This window comes from Pan troglodytes, chromosome 1, assembly GCF_028858775.2.
Source record: "Pan troglodytes isolate AG18354 chromosome 1, NHGRI_mPanTro3-v2.0_pri, whole genome shotgun sequence".
Taxonomy (NCBI): domain Eukaryota; kingdom Metazoa; phylum Chordata; class Mammalia; order Primates; family Hominidae; genus Pan; species Pan troglodytes.
Window position 1 is genome coordinate 172,910,359 of NC_072398.2, and position 17,352 is coordinate 172,927,710.

Sequence of the window (17,352 nt, forward strand, 5' to 3'; positions counted from 1 at the left end):
CTTGTTAATTAACCTCTCTGGGCCTTAGCATGTTTATTTTTAAAATAGGGACAATTGCCCGCCACACTGCATAGGATTGGTTATGTATGTATTCTTGGTAAGCCGTAAAGTACAAAGGATAGTTACAATTCTTGTTATTTATGCTAATCATGGTAGACAAAATTAATTATTCATCATTATTATTAAATCAGGACAGTAAGTACTGTTGTTTTAGAGGACGGTGCCTCGGTTGGAAGCCTTGGACAAACTTAATCTCTGTGTCTGTTTCTTCAAGTATGAGGTTAAGAGGGTAAGTTTGGTGAGCACCTAAAACAGTGCCTAGTATACAGTAAGCAGGCAATAGATGTAATTGCTCAACAAACGCATGTTGGATAATTTAATGAGTGAATGAAAAGTTATGTCATGGAATTATTTTGAAGTCTACATGGAATAAGACTGTGTATTATGTACTGTGGAGTGATGCACATAAGAGCATATTACTCTTTGACAAAGCCGTCATATAGCATGTCCGAGCCTACCAGAATAGCCTCCTTCAACATGTCTTTGTGTGCTCTTCTAATGCAACAAGGATGGACTCTGCACACCCAGCCCTCCAGGGTCAGAGCCCTGAAAGCCTCGTGAAGCCCAAGGAGACTGTGGTGTTGTGTGTCACACCAAGCATAAGTGACAGTAGTGAACACATTAGAGGTGCAGTTTGCCTTTCTTCATTCCCACTCATTCTCATACTAATTTGGAAGAACATTGGACCCAAGAGTCAGAGATAATGATGCTTTTTTTTTTTTTGGTTTTTTTTTTTTTTTGAGATGGAGTCTCACTCTGTTGCCCAGGCTGGAGTGCAGTGGTGCAATCTCAGCTCACTGCAAGCTCTGCCTCCCAGATTCACGCCATTATCCTGCCTCAGCCTCCTGAGTAGCTGGGACTATAGGCCCCCACCACCACGCCCAGCTAATTTTTTTGTATTATTAGTAGAGATGGGGTTTCACCATGTTAGCCAGGATGGTCTCGATCTCCTGACCTCGTGATCCACCCGCCTCTGCCCCCCAAAGTGCTGGGATTACAGGCGTGAGCTACCACGCCCAGGCGATCATGGTGCTTTTAACCTATAATCTTTCTTTTGAGGTTCTGAAATGTTCCAGAAATCCAAACAGACATCTTTTTGAGCTTTGCTATGTTCCTGACAAATAGTGAATGAATGCATCCTTTTCCCCGCTATATATAGGTGAATTAAAGAAAGAAAACACTACTGCGTGGAATTCAAAAGCATTATAGAAGCCTCCTACCTCAGAACGATAGAGATGCAAGGACCCTTAAGGGTTTCTCCTGCAACCTTCCACCCAGTTTCCTCCACTTCACCCCTGGCTGCCAGCCTCTATGTGCCAGGATACTTCCTGTTTTTTCTGGCATCTCATCTGCACTAGTGCTCTTCACGGACCCAATGTGAGCCTTCCCTGAATTTTACCTTCTTTGGAGTCTCACATAGAAAACTTGTCCCTCTCCTCAGCATCTCCACTTCAAATGTTTGAGAACTGTATTCCTGTCCTCTCATCTTCTTTCCTTCTGGCTAAGACTGTCTTTAAATTCTCCATACTATCTTACTGTTTGTGATAATAGTATATAAAATTTGTTGAGATAAAGATTATTATGTGCAAGGCACTGTCCTAAATGCTTTATTTATTTGTTTTAATATAGCAGCTTATGTGTATGGAACACTCATTATCCCCAATACAACAGCTGCATGTGTATGGAACACTCATTACCCCCCACTCATTGTACAGATGAACTGGTTGAGGCCTATAAGGAGATGGCAGTAAACCCAGCTAGTATACGTATGGCTAGGATTTGACTCTAGAGTGTTGGCTACAGAATTTTCACTCTTAACCCATAGACTGTATCTCCTGTACTTTTTAAAAATGTTCCTAACAAAATAATATAGATAGATTGATTATAGATACCAGTTACTTCACTCTTAACCCATAGACTCTGTCTCCCTTACTTTTTTTGAGATGGTCCTAACAAAATATTATAGATAGATTCATTATAGATACCAATTACTGATGGGCTGCTAGTTCCTGGAATCTGTGGTAGGTGTTTTACACACATTAATGCTTAACCACACAAGAACCATGTAAGGAGATCTCATTGTTTGCAGGTGAGAAACCTGGATGTCAGAGCTGGTAGTTACTCTGACCTCCCTCTTCAGAACAAACGTGCTTTATCAGAGAAGCTCATTCATTCACTCTTGCATTCCACAGCATTAGACGAATGCCTCATCTATGCCAGGCACTGGGCTAGGCCGTGGGAGTCCCTCTCCTCATGATAGTTACATTGTAGCAGGAAAATAGACATTAAACAATGAATTACACCATTGTTGATTTCATTTGTGATTTTAGTCACTCAAATAAGGAACTAACATTATATTCAGTGCTATAAAGGAAAAAGGAAGTGTGTAATAGGAGAGAATAACAAGAGGGTCTGATGCTTGTGGAATGAGAGGAATTAGCTATTCTGATGGGGAGCAGAGATGAGGGAGAAAACACTCCAGGTGAAGAGAACAGCATGAGCAAAGGCTCTGAGAAGGTGTTGGGATACAAGGAGAATGGCGAGGCCGGAGCAGGCCCTGCAGAGCCCTGAGTGCCAGATGAGTTTAGCCTGTGAAATGTAGAGTCGCTGAAGGTATTCAGCAGAGAAAGATGTCATTCAATTTTGTTTTGAAAAGATCACTCTGACTGCAAGGTGGAAAACGGACAGGCAAAAAAGAAGTGATTCCAGTGTCTCATGGTATCTGAGGAGCAAGACTCTTGCACCTGGAGCTGGACTCTGCCTCTATTAATACAGCCAGGGATTTGCACCTGGGGCAGCAGCACAGTGCAATAGTCAAAGGTGCCACCGGAGAGCCCAGATGCCTGAATTTGAAGCCTGGCTCTACTTCTTACTCATTATGCAACCTTGGCCAAGTTCCTCAATCTCTTTATGCCTCAGTTTCTTCATCTGTAAAATAACACCTACTTCGTATGGTTATTGTGAGATTATGAGAATTAATATAAACAAAGCACTTAGAACAGGGCCTGGCATAATGTTAATGTTCTTTTGCAATGATTATTATTGTTAACAGCCACACACTCTGTTGATTGGGAGTGGTTTTGGTTAATTAAATCCATAGGATTATTATAACATAAAAAAGTTTATGAGAGTTTTAAGCCTAACAAATCAATCTCTCTTCCCAACCCCAAACCACAGGCCATGCTGAATAAATACTCCCATTCCTCATGATTTCCCCTACCCCTGGCTGGTGTGTTTAACACTGGAATTGTGTCCACTTCCTTTTCTGTATCACAGTGTCTCATGTTATTCATTTGTTGTTTTGAGGATCTGCCTTTTGTCCACTCCTGGGACAGATGTCCCCCTGTGTAGGCTGCTTTGAGCCTCTTTCATCACTTGCTCTTCTCCATCTTATTTAGGAATCAGCTTAGTTGTCACTGCCTCAGAGATTCCTCTACCATCACCCTTATGGTGGACACTGTGAGGTGCCATCAAGAAATCCCTTCAAGATGGTACTTGTTGGTCCAGCCTCTGAGAGTGCAGTGGGCAGACAGCTTGCACTTGCTAGCCTTCCCTGGGATTGCCTCGGCTACAGGGAGCTGCCTTGCCCAAGGTCAGATCCTTCCTCTGATAGCCTTCATCCAATAACTTGTTGATGTGGAGGTTATCAGGTCAGGACAAGTCTGCATGACTGTTCAAGCTCCAGGACTCCCTCAGGGTTGGCCAAGACTGTCCCTGGCCTACACTGCAGCTCGACATCTCCCTCTGCTGACCCCTGCTTCCTTTTCCCCCTCCACAGATGTAGATTCCAAAATCACCACACATCCTAATACACATCCTGCATACTACTCTGTCTTGGTGTCTGCTTCAGGGGAGCCCGCCAACTTGACCATGGCCACTGCGCGCTCTCCGCTGGGAGGGGACCATGTTGTTCCATTCTCACCCTTTGTATCGACTCATGAAGTACATTTTCTTTTCAGTACAAATCAGAGTCTGTCATGAACTGAATTTGTTGATTGCTTGTTTCCCCTCACACCCAGTTCCCTTTACTAAAATATAAGAGTCTTTTATTTTAGACTCTTTTTTAAAAAATCCAGTTTTATTAAGGTATACTTGTATGGCATGTTGACTATAGTCAATAATACTGTATTGTATACTTGAAATTTGCTAAAATATAAGATTCTTATCTTCCCCAAAGGCATTCAGTAAGTATCAGTTGAATTAATGTACTATAATATAATGGTTAAATTCACCCTGCATTTGAAGCTAAACATCCTGGATTCAAATCCTGATTGTGACACTTGCTAACCAGTGATCTTGCCCAAGCTTTTAAATCCTGGAAACTATCAGTGCTTGGCCTAGGGCATGCATAGCACAGGGTAAGTGCTCAATAAATTTTAGCAGTTAATAGTCAATTCATTCATGGGGTTGTTGTGAGGATAAAATGAGATAATATATGCAACTGGCTTAGGTAGCATAGTACCCAACTCAGAATAAGCCCTCAGCAAATTTATCTATTGTTGGCCGGGCGCGGTGGCTCACGCTTGTAATCCCAGCATTTTGGGAGGCTGAGGTGGGCGGATCACGAGGTCAGGAGATTGAGACCACGGTGAAACCCCGTCTCTACTAAAAATACAAAAAATTAGCCGGGCGTGGTGGCGGGCGCCTGTAGTCCCTGCTACTCGGAGAGTCTGAGGCAGAAGAATGGCGTGAACCCGGGAGGCGGAGCTTGCAGTGAGCCGAGATCACGCCACTGCACTCCATCCTGGGTGACAGAGCGAGACTCCGTCTCAAAATAAATAAATAAATAAATAAATAAATAATAAAATTTATCTATGGTCATTACCAACTGTCCAAGTTAAATGCCTGGAATGCAAGTCTGTGGCCTCAGCCTTGGAGTCCCCTGCAGTGCCAGGCACCGCACTGAGTAGACTGGAGGCACAAAATCAAGGCTGGTGGGTTGACGAGCAATCCTTCCTCCTTCGTCCTCTAGGGCAGGGAGTGGGCTGCCTTTATTCTGAGCACTCCACAGCGCCTAACCCAAGGCCAGCCACACAGCAAGCACTTCACATGGGCACTTCGAAGAGCTGGTTTGAACTGAATTTCAGTGTCATTAGGATGCTAAAACGTGGTCTCCATGGTGACTCCCAGCCCAGCAGTCTGAGGAAGGTGCTTCCAGATCTGGTGGCTGGCACACTGCAGCCTCTAAACACATGCCATATTTTTTCACATTTCTCAGACAGATTGTGGGTTGTGTGTTCATTAATTAAGATGAGAGTAATTGGTCCCAGCAAATAGTTTGTACATCAGCTTGCAAATTGTGTGCGCTACGAGGCCCCGTGGTTCTTTCTTCCCTATCTCATATCTCTATAGCTGGTTCCTTGGCTCCTGACTGTTTCTCCAAATCCCCAGCCCCTCATTTTACTGTAACAGTTGAGGAATAAAGGGAGAGTAGGATTTAAAATGAAATTTCTTTGGCTTATTGTAAGTCTATTCATGCCCATGGAGGGAAGAAATAATAAACCCCCTCATCTGTATGCAATACTTTTTGATTTTTAACAAATGCTTTTACACATGCAATTTCATATATTCCTCACTTTCTCACTGGGAATCAGTTATTATTATTGTTAAAGGTGTTAAGGGTTCAGGCTATAGAGCACCAGTTTTGTCTTTTCCACTTAGCAGCTGTAGAAATGGCAACTGGCTTGGGCTATCCACCTGCGGCTTTCCCATTGTGAAATATAGCGATGACCTAGGACCTACTTCATAGGGTTGAATTGTGGACTAGGCAAGATAATGCAGGGAAAGCACAGAGACCACATAGTGGGCTCTCAGTGTTTTTTGTTGTGAATATGCCCATTTTACAGATAAAAACTCAGGGCTCTGAGACACCCAGTTGCTTGGCCAAGATCTCTAGCTTGCAAGGGGCTTGATAGATGCTAGGCTTCAAGCTCTCTGATTTCTAAATAGACACTCTTTCTACTCCATGAGCTTAATTCTGTCTACCATAGGCTGAGTCTGTGCCAAGTGTGGGGGCCCGGGCTATACACTGGACTTTAGGTTCTGGTGCTTCTGGTCTACAGAGTCCTCTCTGAAAGGTTGTTATGAGCAAGGATCCTTGCTCCTGTGAAACATTTCCTCTGATTTTTTCCTATAGCAAGGCTAATTTGCAGCTGTTGTAAAGGTGTCATTTTTTTTCTTGCATCACGAAATGACTCACACCCCTCTTCAGTTATTGTACCCCAAGGCCATTTTAACATTCTGTTATTTACAGCACTGTGACCCCAGAGCAGCCAAAAGGCTCTGCTGCTTGCCTTATTTTCTGTAATTATTTTGTTCTTTTCTATCCCTAAAACAAGCCTTTTGGTGCCAATGGAATGGGCCTCTTCGGACATTCTGTGGTGAAGGACCAGAGAGCCCCAGGTAGTGAGGACAATGTTGCCTTGCTTATTCCTGAGCAGTGCCTAGCTGAGTGCTTTGCACATGGTAATCCCTCAATCAGTACTTGTTGCATGAATGAATGAATAAATAAGTTGGTTGATAAATCAGAGTTATTAGTTCATATGCTGAGTTTGGCTCTGGCCTTCTCTGACTTTTCAGCTCTATCCATGTTCACATGCAGTTGTCTCATTGTGTGCTTTCTTGACATTTCTTGCAAATGACTCACCCAGATCCTGGTGCATGTTCCTTCAGACGCATCTGTGTGAGGGCGAGCATGGTGTGTAGTATCTACTCATCTCAGGGCTGAGAAACTTTCTCAAAGCAGAAAGCCATCTGGGTGACTAGGTAGGCCCTCCATCAAATTCCTCACCTGACGGAGCATCAGGGCTGGAACTCCTGGCACCATAGTGAGTGTCCTCACCCTGCACCAGGAACAGAACCTGGGGAGCTTACCATGTCTCCCCATGCCTTGCTCTGTGACTGTGGACTCTGTGGAGCAGCAGAGCAGCAAGATGAAAAATGGATGTTTCAAAGAGGAAGCAAGGATAGTTGTATGGAAGGTCTTGGAAGCTGGAATAGCAGAGGCAGGTGGCCAGGGCCTTCCCAAGAAGCCCTCCTTGAATCTTGCATGGGATTCTACCATTTGAAGGTAACCAAGACCCACATATAAAACCATGCAGTAGAGGAGAAAGCCCTGGCAAAGCTGTAGTGAGACTTGCACTATAATTCTTGTCTTACTACTTATGAGGTCTGTGACCTCTACCAAGCCCTGTAGCTTTCTGAGCCTCTGTTTCCTCAACTGTCTAGTGCCATAAGTTATCCCTGCCTGAACAAGGTGATGGCTATGGGGAAGGTTTGAGAAAGACCACTTATGCTACATAAGACAAACTGCGAGTGTTATTGTAGGGCAGTGAGGAGCTATATATAGGATATTTTAATACAGAGAATGTTCCCTGGATTAAATGGCTTCTTATTCCAAGGAGAAAAATTAGTTCTAGCCCAAGGCTAGTCATTAAATCAGCAAAATGATTTTTTGGGGCCTCAGTTTCCTTACTATTTGAAATGGAGGTTAGGTTAAATGACCTTTAAATTCCTACTAGGGGCATGTTAGGGTAGATACTAAGCTCAGTTAATTTGCGGATAGCAGATTAACTACATGGAAAAGGAGTCTCTCTCCATCTTGGGGAAAGGAAATCACATTTCCTGTTACCTGCTCTTTGTCAGGTAGTTACATTCCCTACCTCATTTAACTGTCACACAACCCTATGGGGTGCAATAAACCCTATGGGGATACTAAAGCTTTATCAGCCTTTATTACCCTCACTCTACTGAGAAGAGAACAGCCTTAGAGAATGTTATGGGTGGAGTTGTACCCCTCCTCTCACCCCAAATTTATATGTTGAAGTCCTAACATTCGGTGCCTTAGAATGTGACTTTATTTGGGAATAGGGTCATTGCAGATAGAGTTAGTTAAGAGAAGCCATTGTTGGGGCGTGGTTCTAATCCAGTATAAGTGGTGTCCCTGTAAAAAGGGAAAATTTGGACAGACAGACACAGGGCCATGTGAAGACGAAGGCAGAGATCAGTATGACTCTTCTAAAAGCCAAGCAGTGCCAAAGGTCACCAGAAAACTGTAAGAAGCTAGAGGAGAAGCCTGGAACGGATTCATCTCACAGCCCTCAGAAGGAAATAGCCCTGCCAACACCTTGATCTTGGACTTCTAGCTCCTCAACTGTGAGGCAGTAAATGCTATTGTTGAAGTCGCCCGGTTTGTGGCACTTTGTTTCAGCGACCCTAGAACACTAAAGCAGAGGGGTTAAGCGACTTGCTCAGGGTTGCAAAGCTAGAACTCACCCGTGGGTCTTTTTCAATCGAAAGCCTGTGGATTTGTCACTGCATATTCTCTGATACCCTGAGGTGTTGAGCCCATGTGTGTGAAAGAGTGGGGTCAGTGAGGACGTTCCTGAGCCCACGTCAGACCTGAGCATCCTCTGTCCTGGCCACGACTGGTCCTTTCCCCTGCCAAAGGGAGGGATGGAGGCCCTGAGGACCCAGGCTCTTCCTTCTTCATCCTTCTTGCTGGCAGCACTGGAGGAAGCAGCAGGGAGGCAGGCAGCCTCTGGCTTGGCTGGCTTCCCCAAACAATGTCCTCCCACAGTTAGATGTGGCATTCCCCTGCCGAGGAACCAGATGTTCCACGTTGTAATGTGATGTCATGGCAGGAAAAGGTGTGTGAGCAAAGGTAATCATGGAAGACACTGCTCGGGCTAATGTTGCCTTTTGCTTAACAGCCCATGGCTGCTGGCCCAGGAAGCTGAGAATTGGCAGTTTACCCTGGGACTTGTGCACACTCACTTATAACACTCGAGGCATGCTTCTCTGTTCGCAGGCCAGGACTTTGTGGGCCCTTGGGCAGGAGACCCCGAAAACCCCACAGAGGGTGCAGAAAGGGCAGCAACAGAGGAACTGTCAGGAAAAAAAAGATCTCTTGGGCACCTGCGGTTTCTCAATTTACCCTTCCACTTATCTACCCTGTGAGGTGGCTTTCACCAGTCGCTCTTTACTCTGGGGAGCAGATGAGCTCAGAAATGTGAGGCGAGTTTTCCAAAGTCATACAGTAAGAAGAAGGAAATCTAGGGTGAAAAACTGGTCTATCTACAAGAATCTCTATGCTCTTTTATCCACAGCAGAGACCATAATACAAATAAACCTTGGGCACAATTCTGGCTGTCTTCTGAACCTCCTCCTTACCTTAGAGAGCCAGCAGAGAAGCCTGTTGGAAAGAGTTGGCTTTTGGTTTTCTTCTTAAACTGCAGATCCAACCATTTCATTCAGTGGGTGAGCCCCTACTGCCTATGAGAGATGTGCGGACTCCTTGGCCTGGACTCGCCTGATCTTTGGCTCCTTTGCCATCCTTCCTCCTCACCCTGCTGCTCTCCCCACACAGAGGCCAGCCTCTGGCATCCCCAGACTGCCCCTTTCCCGGATGTGTGCTCTCCCCAGCCTGCTCCTCCTGGCTTGGTGTGCCCTCCCCTGCACTACATGAAAAATCTTGCTCATTAGTCAGAAATTAGTCCCTTTTGTGCTGCCTTCCCGGGAGCTCCCAGGAAGTTCCAGCACAGTTGTCAGTGCTGTGATCGTTGCCTAGCATAAGGACCGTGAGTGTAGCCTCTGGAGTCAGACTGCCTGTTGGTGCATCCTTTCTCTGCCATTTCCTAGCTGTGTAACCCTGGAGAAATTGCTTAGCCTCGCTGTGACTTCTTGTGAAATGAAAATGATGATAATGAGTGCTTACTCCATGAGGTTATTGGGCAGACTGAAAATGGCAAGCATATAAAGCACTCCATGTGGTGGATTTGGCTATTTTTAAGTGTCTTGCTTGTTTATGCCATTAGACTGTGTGCTCCTTGAAGTTGAGCACTGCATCTTATTTTCCTTTGTAGCCCCCATAGTTCCTAAATTGGGCCTTGTGGCCAGTTGATAAACTTTTGCTAAACAAAAGAAAGATATGTGCATAAATAAAAAGAGATAACCAGATTTACAGTGGCATGTGTGTATCCAGCATCAACCAGGTGATAACAACACTAATAACAGAATTACCTAGCATGTTTATTGAGTGGTTACTGTGTGTCAGGTACTGTCTTAAACACTTTGCCTGTTACCTCATTCAATTGTCTCAACAACCTTCTTAAGTAGTAACAGTCATTTGTGTTGCCATTTTATGGATGAAGAAACTGAGGTACATGGGTTGCAGTGACTTCCCTATGACTACACAGCTAGAGTATAGCAGAGATGGATTCAACTCAGGCTGCCTGGCTGAGAGCCCATGCTCATGGCCACCCCATTTTGCTGCTTCCAAGGAAGGTGTAATGGCAGTGACCAGCCCAGGGAGGCAAAAGGAGGATCTTAAAATAGCAACCCATGCTAAGAGGCAGGACACAGTAAGGGAGACAGGCAGGGACAGGGCTGTGTGCAGAGCAAGAAGGTGGGGCTGAGACCTTCACTGCAGATGGCCCTGGTACAGTCCTCACTTTTCTCTGTGAGCCAGTCCAGTTGTCTTAAAGGAACTGAGGTAGAGCAGATGGCCACAGATGTACAGGTGTGTTCCTACCTGAAGGCAGGAAGATGGGTACCATGGAGCCTTCCTTTTATTTTGTGTTGTGTTCCTGGCAACTAGCAGAAAGTCTGGCACTTAGTACATATTTAATATGCAAGATAGTTCAATGAATGTGTGAGGATTCAGGAACTCCAGGATTTCATAGCATGAACATATATGCAATTTCCATTTATTTTACTTTAAACCTCTTCTCATCTGTCTGCCAGAAAGCCCAAGTTAGGAGAGAGGATGCACATCTTTCTGTGATGAGATTTTGCTTATCCAAGAAGCCTGCATCTCTCATCATCAGCTCATGCATAGCCTTCGAGAGCCCTGCACTCCTGTAGTTCCAGCGGGTGGCATTGCTATGAGTGATGAAGCCCCCGGATGGTCTCAGTGGTGAACAAATATTAACACTTTGAATCAATTGCACCTTCTTGATGACTGGGAAAACTGTTCAGAGCCTGGCAGAGAGTTATTGCACCATGCAACAGTCGAACGTGGCTGATATAGTGGGAGCGAATGGCGTAAATGAGTTTAAGGCTAAGATGGATTTGCACTTGGAAACTGAAATCATGCAATGGGGTTTGCTGGTGGAATTGCAAAGTGCACCTGGAAGAATGCCAAGAATAATGCAGATGTCTCATCCCGTGCTTTTCATTGTAGACAACTATAGAATGGGAAAATTAATAGTACTTACCTCATAAGGTAGCACGTTGGTGTACATGAGTTAATATAAATAACTTAGAATGGTACTGAGTATGTAGTAAGCACTTAATGAGTACTAGTCAGCATTAACACATACTAGGCACCCATAATACAACTAAGAATAAGACAGATTGGATTATAAGATGGAGAGGATTGTTCTCACAAATCCTACAGTGCAATAAATGGTGTTACAACCAGTCATATAACAGTGTTGCAACAGTTGTGCAATGTGATAGGTGTTGTGATGGCAAAAAGATAGAGTGTTGTGCAACTCAGAAGAGAGGCTTCCCTAAGCTAGACTTGGATGGTCAGGGAAGGTCTCAAGATAAGGTAGCACAATGGGAGGAATGGCAAGCAGGAGGTGGTCAAGTGGAAAACAGGTGAGAGGATGCTCCTAGGCAGCTTATGCAAGGACCTGGAGGTGAGAAAGACCGTGTTCATTGTGGGCACTCAATGTGGAGTTGGTGGGTATATGTATTCCCTAAAGCTGCCATGACAAAGTACCACAAACTGGGGTAGCTTAAGACAATAGAAATTTATTCTCTTGCAGTTTCTAGAGGCTAGGAGTCCAAAACCAAGGTGTCGGCAAAGCTATGCTCTGAAGATTCTAGGGAAGAATCCTTCCTTGCCTCTCTCTATCTTCTAGCAGTTGCTAGCAGTCCTCAGCATTCCTTGGCTTGCAGCTGTAGTGCTCCAGTTTCTGCCCCTGTCTTTACATGGCTGTTCTACTTATGTGTGTCTCGGTTTTCTCTTCTTATAAAGACAACAGTTATTGGATTAGGGTGGTTTCTAATTTGTCCTATTGGTCTAGACCGTATTGGTCTAATTCAATAGGATTAGACTCACCCTAATCCAGTATGGCCTCGTTTTAACTAAATACATTTGCAAGAATCCTGCTTCCAAAGAAAGTTATATTCTGAGTTTCTGGGTAGACATGAATTTTAAGGGGATGCTATTCAACCCAGTACAATGGGGGTGGCCAAGGGGAGTAGAAATGAATAAAGTTGAAAAGAAGACAGGAATCAGATTATGCAGGGATTCATAATAAAAAAAAATAAACATTCTTGAGCACTTACAATATATTAAGAACTGTGGTAGGCACTTTACACATGTAATATGCACAATCCCTTTGAAAGAGGGAGAATCAGGTTGAGTGAGGCCAGAGGGAAAAATCAGAGTTACAAAGTGTGTCATCAATTAGGGTCCTAGTAGAAAATAGAAGGTACACTGGATTAGAGTAATTCAAAGAGGGTTTAATAAAGGGATTGTTTAAGTGAGCAGAGTATAGGGAAAACATACGAGATAGAGCAGTGTGCAGGGCTGCTACCACCCCTAGACATGGACGGTGTGGGTGAGGGAGCAGGTACTGGAACCAAGACTAGGAAGTCCTGTGAAGAAGCCACCTTGAGCAGAGCAGTGACTTTTGGTTGAGAAAGGAAGCCATCCTAAGGTGACTACAAAGGGAGGAAGCCAACGGAGTGAATACACTAACTTGGCCTCTTGTCAAGACCCTGTTGGCTTACCTCAACCGGAGGACAAAAGAGAACAAGAGAGCCCATGGTGTAGTCCACATGGATAGCATCTGGGGGCCCTGGGCTGAGTGAGGAAGCCTGAAGCATGGATCTGGAGGATCAGACAGAAGACAGCTTGCACTGGGGCATTGATGAGAAGGCAGAGCCTGAGAGCCAGAAAGTGGGGAAGTTAGGTTGTGATGAGCAAGGTGACAACCCAACATTAAGAATGCACATGAGCTCTCTCTGGTCCGTGCCTCCAAGATGACAAAGAAAAGAAGGAACAATGGTCGTGCCAAAAAGGGCTGCGGCCACGTGCAGCCTATTCGCTGCACTAACTGTGCCCGATGCGTGCCCAAGGACAAGGCCATTAAGACATTCGTCATTCGAAACATAGTGAAGGCCGCAGCAGTCAGGGACATTTCTGAAGCGAGCGTCTTCAATGCCTATGTGCTTCCCAAGCTGTATGTGAAGCTACATTACTGTGTGAGTTGTGCAATTCGCAGCAAAGTAGTCAGGAATCGATCTCGTGAAGCCCGCAAGGACCGAACACCCCCCACCCCGATTTAGACCTGCGGGTGCTGCCCCACGTCCCCCACCAAAGCCCATGTAAGGAGCTGAGTTCTTAAAGACTGAAGACAGGCTATTCTCTGGAGAAAAATAAAATGGAAATTGTACTTAAAAAAAAAAAAAAAAAAGAATGCACATGAGGCCAGGCACGGTGGCTCACACCTGGAATTTTAGCACTGTGTGAGGCCGAGGCAGGAGGATTTCTTGAGCCCAGGAGTTTGAGACCAGCCTGAACAACATAGGGAGACCCTGTCTATACAAAAAATACAAATAATAATAATAATAATAATAGCTCGGTGTGATGGCACATGCCTGTGTTTCCAGTTACTTGGGAGGCTGAGGCAGGAGGATCACTTGAGCCCAGAAGACAGAGGTTGCAGTGAGCCGAGATGACGCCACTGCACTGCAGCCTGGGTGACAGAGTAAGACCCTTTCTTGAAGGCCTGTGACTGCTCACCCTCATTCCCTATAGTACTAATGTAGATTTATGCGTACATTAGTCTATTCAACATGTATTTGCTGAGCATCTAGCATATGTCCATCACTGGTCAAATGTATAGTGGTAAACAAAGCAAACAAAATTCTCTGCCTTCAAGGAGCTTACATTCTGATAGGAAAAGTAGATAGTAAACAAATAAAGAAAATATACTGACTGTCAGAAAATGATTAAGTGCTATGGATAAAAACAAAGCAGAAAAGGGAAAGAGGGAGTACGAGGGGTGGGGTTGCAAATGGAAATAGAGTAGAATGAAGGTGATATGTGAGCACAGATCTAAATGGAGATGAGGGAGGACACCATTCTGATACCCGGGGGATGAGAGTTTCAGGTAGAAGGAAGGTCAAGTACAAAGGCTATAAGCCACAGCATGCCTGGAGCATCTGAGAAGAATCAAGGATGTGCATGCTAGGAACTGAGTGTGATGAGATCAGAGAGGTAACAGGAGCCAGATCTGCAGATCCTGTGATCTTTGAAGGTCTGTGTTCTGCATGATACAACAGCATATTCTGAAATCCTGGCCGTCCCACATGAACATTGCTCTCCCATCTGTTAAATGGGGATAAGAGTGCTCATTTTGCTTATCTCCAGTGGTGTTTGTAAGGGTCCAGTGAAAAGATGGGTTATGGTATAGCTTTGAAAATCATTAAGTATGAGGTAAGATAATGTTTGTATTGCTTAGTAATTTTGCCTCAGGCCACCTGCTGCTGAGTAGAAAGGCTGCCCATGCCTTCACGAATGTGGCTGTGCTGGACCATTGCTTGACAGCGGGTTGTCATCTTTTCACACAGAATCTCATCTTCCTCCTCTCCTGGGTCTCCAACTCCGAGGCCTTGTTTTTAAAACAGCAATTTCTCCCCACTGTGTTTCATGCCCCAAACCTCCTAAGTGGAATTACAGACCAGTAACTCACAGTGGCCTGTTATTTATCCTATATGCAATAAAGACTTTCTGTAGGTTATAGGAAATAAATGTGCTTTTTACTATCATCTGTAGTTCTTATTAAACTTATCCCCATGGTGAGGAAATATCTTTGTGAGACCAAGCAGTTTTATGTCCCAACAGCCAATGAGCTGATAATGGGTTTTATGTCTAGCTGTAACCAGCAGCATTGCAGACAGCCCTTCGTTCATTGCAGTTAGGAGATGCAGGTTTCTCAACCCATAGCATGTAAATACTTCTTGTTAATTTAGTGGTCCATGCTTTTAAATAGAGTATCTGTTGTCCCCATGCATGTCTGTTGGCTGAAACACAGAATCTGAGATGCCTTATGGAGCTAAAGGAAGAAACCTGGACCAAAAATGAATGGTATGAGGTTATGAAATAAAGATGGAGGAGTGGAAAGAACTCTTTGCACTGGTAGAGTCTTTAAGCCATGAGAAATTTAAAATTGTAGATATAGGAATTATTCTGTTATCTCCTCTTGGCAGAGAAATGGAAGGAGAAAGGCAGCTAAAATTGATTGCTAATTATTCAGACAGAAGCAACTTCTCATCCTAGGAAACTCTAAGACTTAGCGTCTTTATCTGTGAAACAGGGATGATAATGCCATACTCCTAGAATTGTGATGCAAAGAAGTCAGCACAGTGCTGTTGCCCAGTATGTGTTCAACAAAAAGAAAGCCCTTTTAGTTCTAGTGTTATTCTTCCTTGCTAACTTCTTCCCTCTTGTTCTTCCCTTCAGTATAGCATACAAGTGAAAATAACTAGCAGGCAACAATGTGGGACCATGGATTAGGTGAGAAGACAGGAAGTGAGATCCAAACAGAGATCAACAGTGAGTATGGTTGACACCATGGGAATCCCAAACTTTTGTATGGTAGTACAGCATTGATTTAGCTTGCAGACTAATTTCACAGAGTTATTTAAATGTAAGTATACAGATTGGGGTTCTCTGCCATAACTAGGAAAGGGAAGAAGGAAGTGAATCCATATTTTTTGTTACCTACCATGTGGTACCTACTTTCATATATTATCTTTACTATATTTCCAAGACAGCTGGAATTTTGGTCTATTTTCTATTTTCATTTACCATCTGCTATGGTTTAGATATTTGTCCCCTCCAAACTTCATGTTGAAATTTGATACCCAGTGTTGGAATTGGGGCCTAATGGAAGGTGTTTGAGTGATGGGGGCAGATTCCTCATAAATAGAGTAATGCCCTTCCTCAGGGGTGAGTGAGGTTTTGCTCTAAAGTTCCTTCGAGAGTTGGTTGTTGAAAAAGAGGCTGGCACTCCCCAGCCCCTTGCTTCCTCTTTCACCATGCCATCTCTGCACACATGGGCTCTCCCTTACCTTCTACTTTCTGCCATGTGCGGAAGCAGCCTGAGACCACCAGATGCCCAATATTGAACCTTTCCAGACATCAGAATTGTGAGCCAAATGAACCTTTTCTCTTTACAAATTATCCAGCCTCAGGTATTCCTTCATAGCAACACAAAAGAGAAAAAGAAAACTGGTACCAAGAGTGGGGTTTTGTTATAAAGATAGCTGAATATGTGAAAGCGGCTTTAGAATTGGGTAATGGGAGATGTTTGGGTCATGGGGGTGGATCCTTCATGAATAGATTAAGCCATTTTTTGGAAGTGAGTAAGTTCTTACTCTATTAGTTCCCATGAACGCTTATTGTTTAAAAAAGCCTGGCAGCTCCCCATTTTTGCTCTTGCTTTTTCTTTCACCATGTGACCTCTACAAGCTAGCACTTCTTTGCCTTCCATAATGAGTGGAAGCAGCCTAAGGCCATCACCAAAAGCAGATGTTGGCACTATGTTTCTTGTACAGACTGCAGAATTGTAAGCCTAGTAAATCGCTTCTATTCAACAAACAGAGAGCCAAATCATGAGTGAACTCCCATTCACAATTGCTACAAAGAGAATAAAATACCTAGGAATCCAACTTACAAGGGATGTGAGGACCTCTTCAAGGAGAACTACAAACCACTGCTCAATGAAATAAAAGAGGACAGGAACAAATGGAAGAACATTCCATGCTTATGGATAGGAAGAATCAATATCATGAAAATGGCCATACTGCCCAAGGTAATTTATAGATTCAATGCCATCCCCATCAAGCTACCAATGACTTTCTTCACAGAATTGGAAAAAAACTACTTTAAAGTTCATATAGAACCAAAAAAGAGCCTGCATTGCCAAGTCAATCCTAAGCCAAAAGAACAAAGCTGGAGGCATCACGCTACCTGACTTCAAACTATGCTACAAGGCTACAGTAGCCAAAACAGCATGGTACTGGTACCAAAACAGAGATATAGACCAATGGAACAGAACGGAGGACTCAGAAGTAATGCCACACATCTACAACCATCTGATCTTTGACAAACCTGACAAAAACAAGCAATGGGGAAAGGATTCCCTATTTAATAAATGGTGCTGGGAAAACTGGCTAGCCACATGTAGAAAGCTGAAACTGGATCCCTTCCTTACCCCTTATACAAAAATTAATTCAAGATGGATTAAAGACTTGAATGTTAGACCT

At 44.0% G+C, this 17,352-nt stretch overlaps 1 protein-coding gene and 1 pseudogene across 6 annotated transcripts in view; both read left to right on the forward strand.

Annotated features, from left to right (window-relative positions):
- Positions 1-17,352, forward strand: part of DAB1 (DAB adaptor protein 1) — a 1,250,022-nt gene that overhangs the window by 173,839 nt on the left and 1,058,831 nt on the right. The gene's annotated exons all lie outside the window — the stretch shown is intronic.
- LOC104008217 (small ribosomal subunit protein eS26-like) lies at positions 13,035-13,496 on the forward strand (annotated as a pseudogene).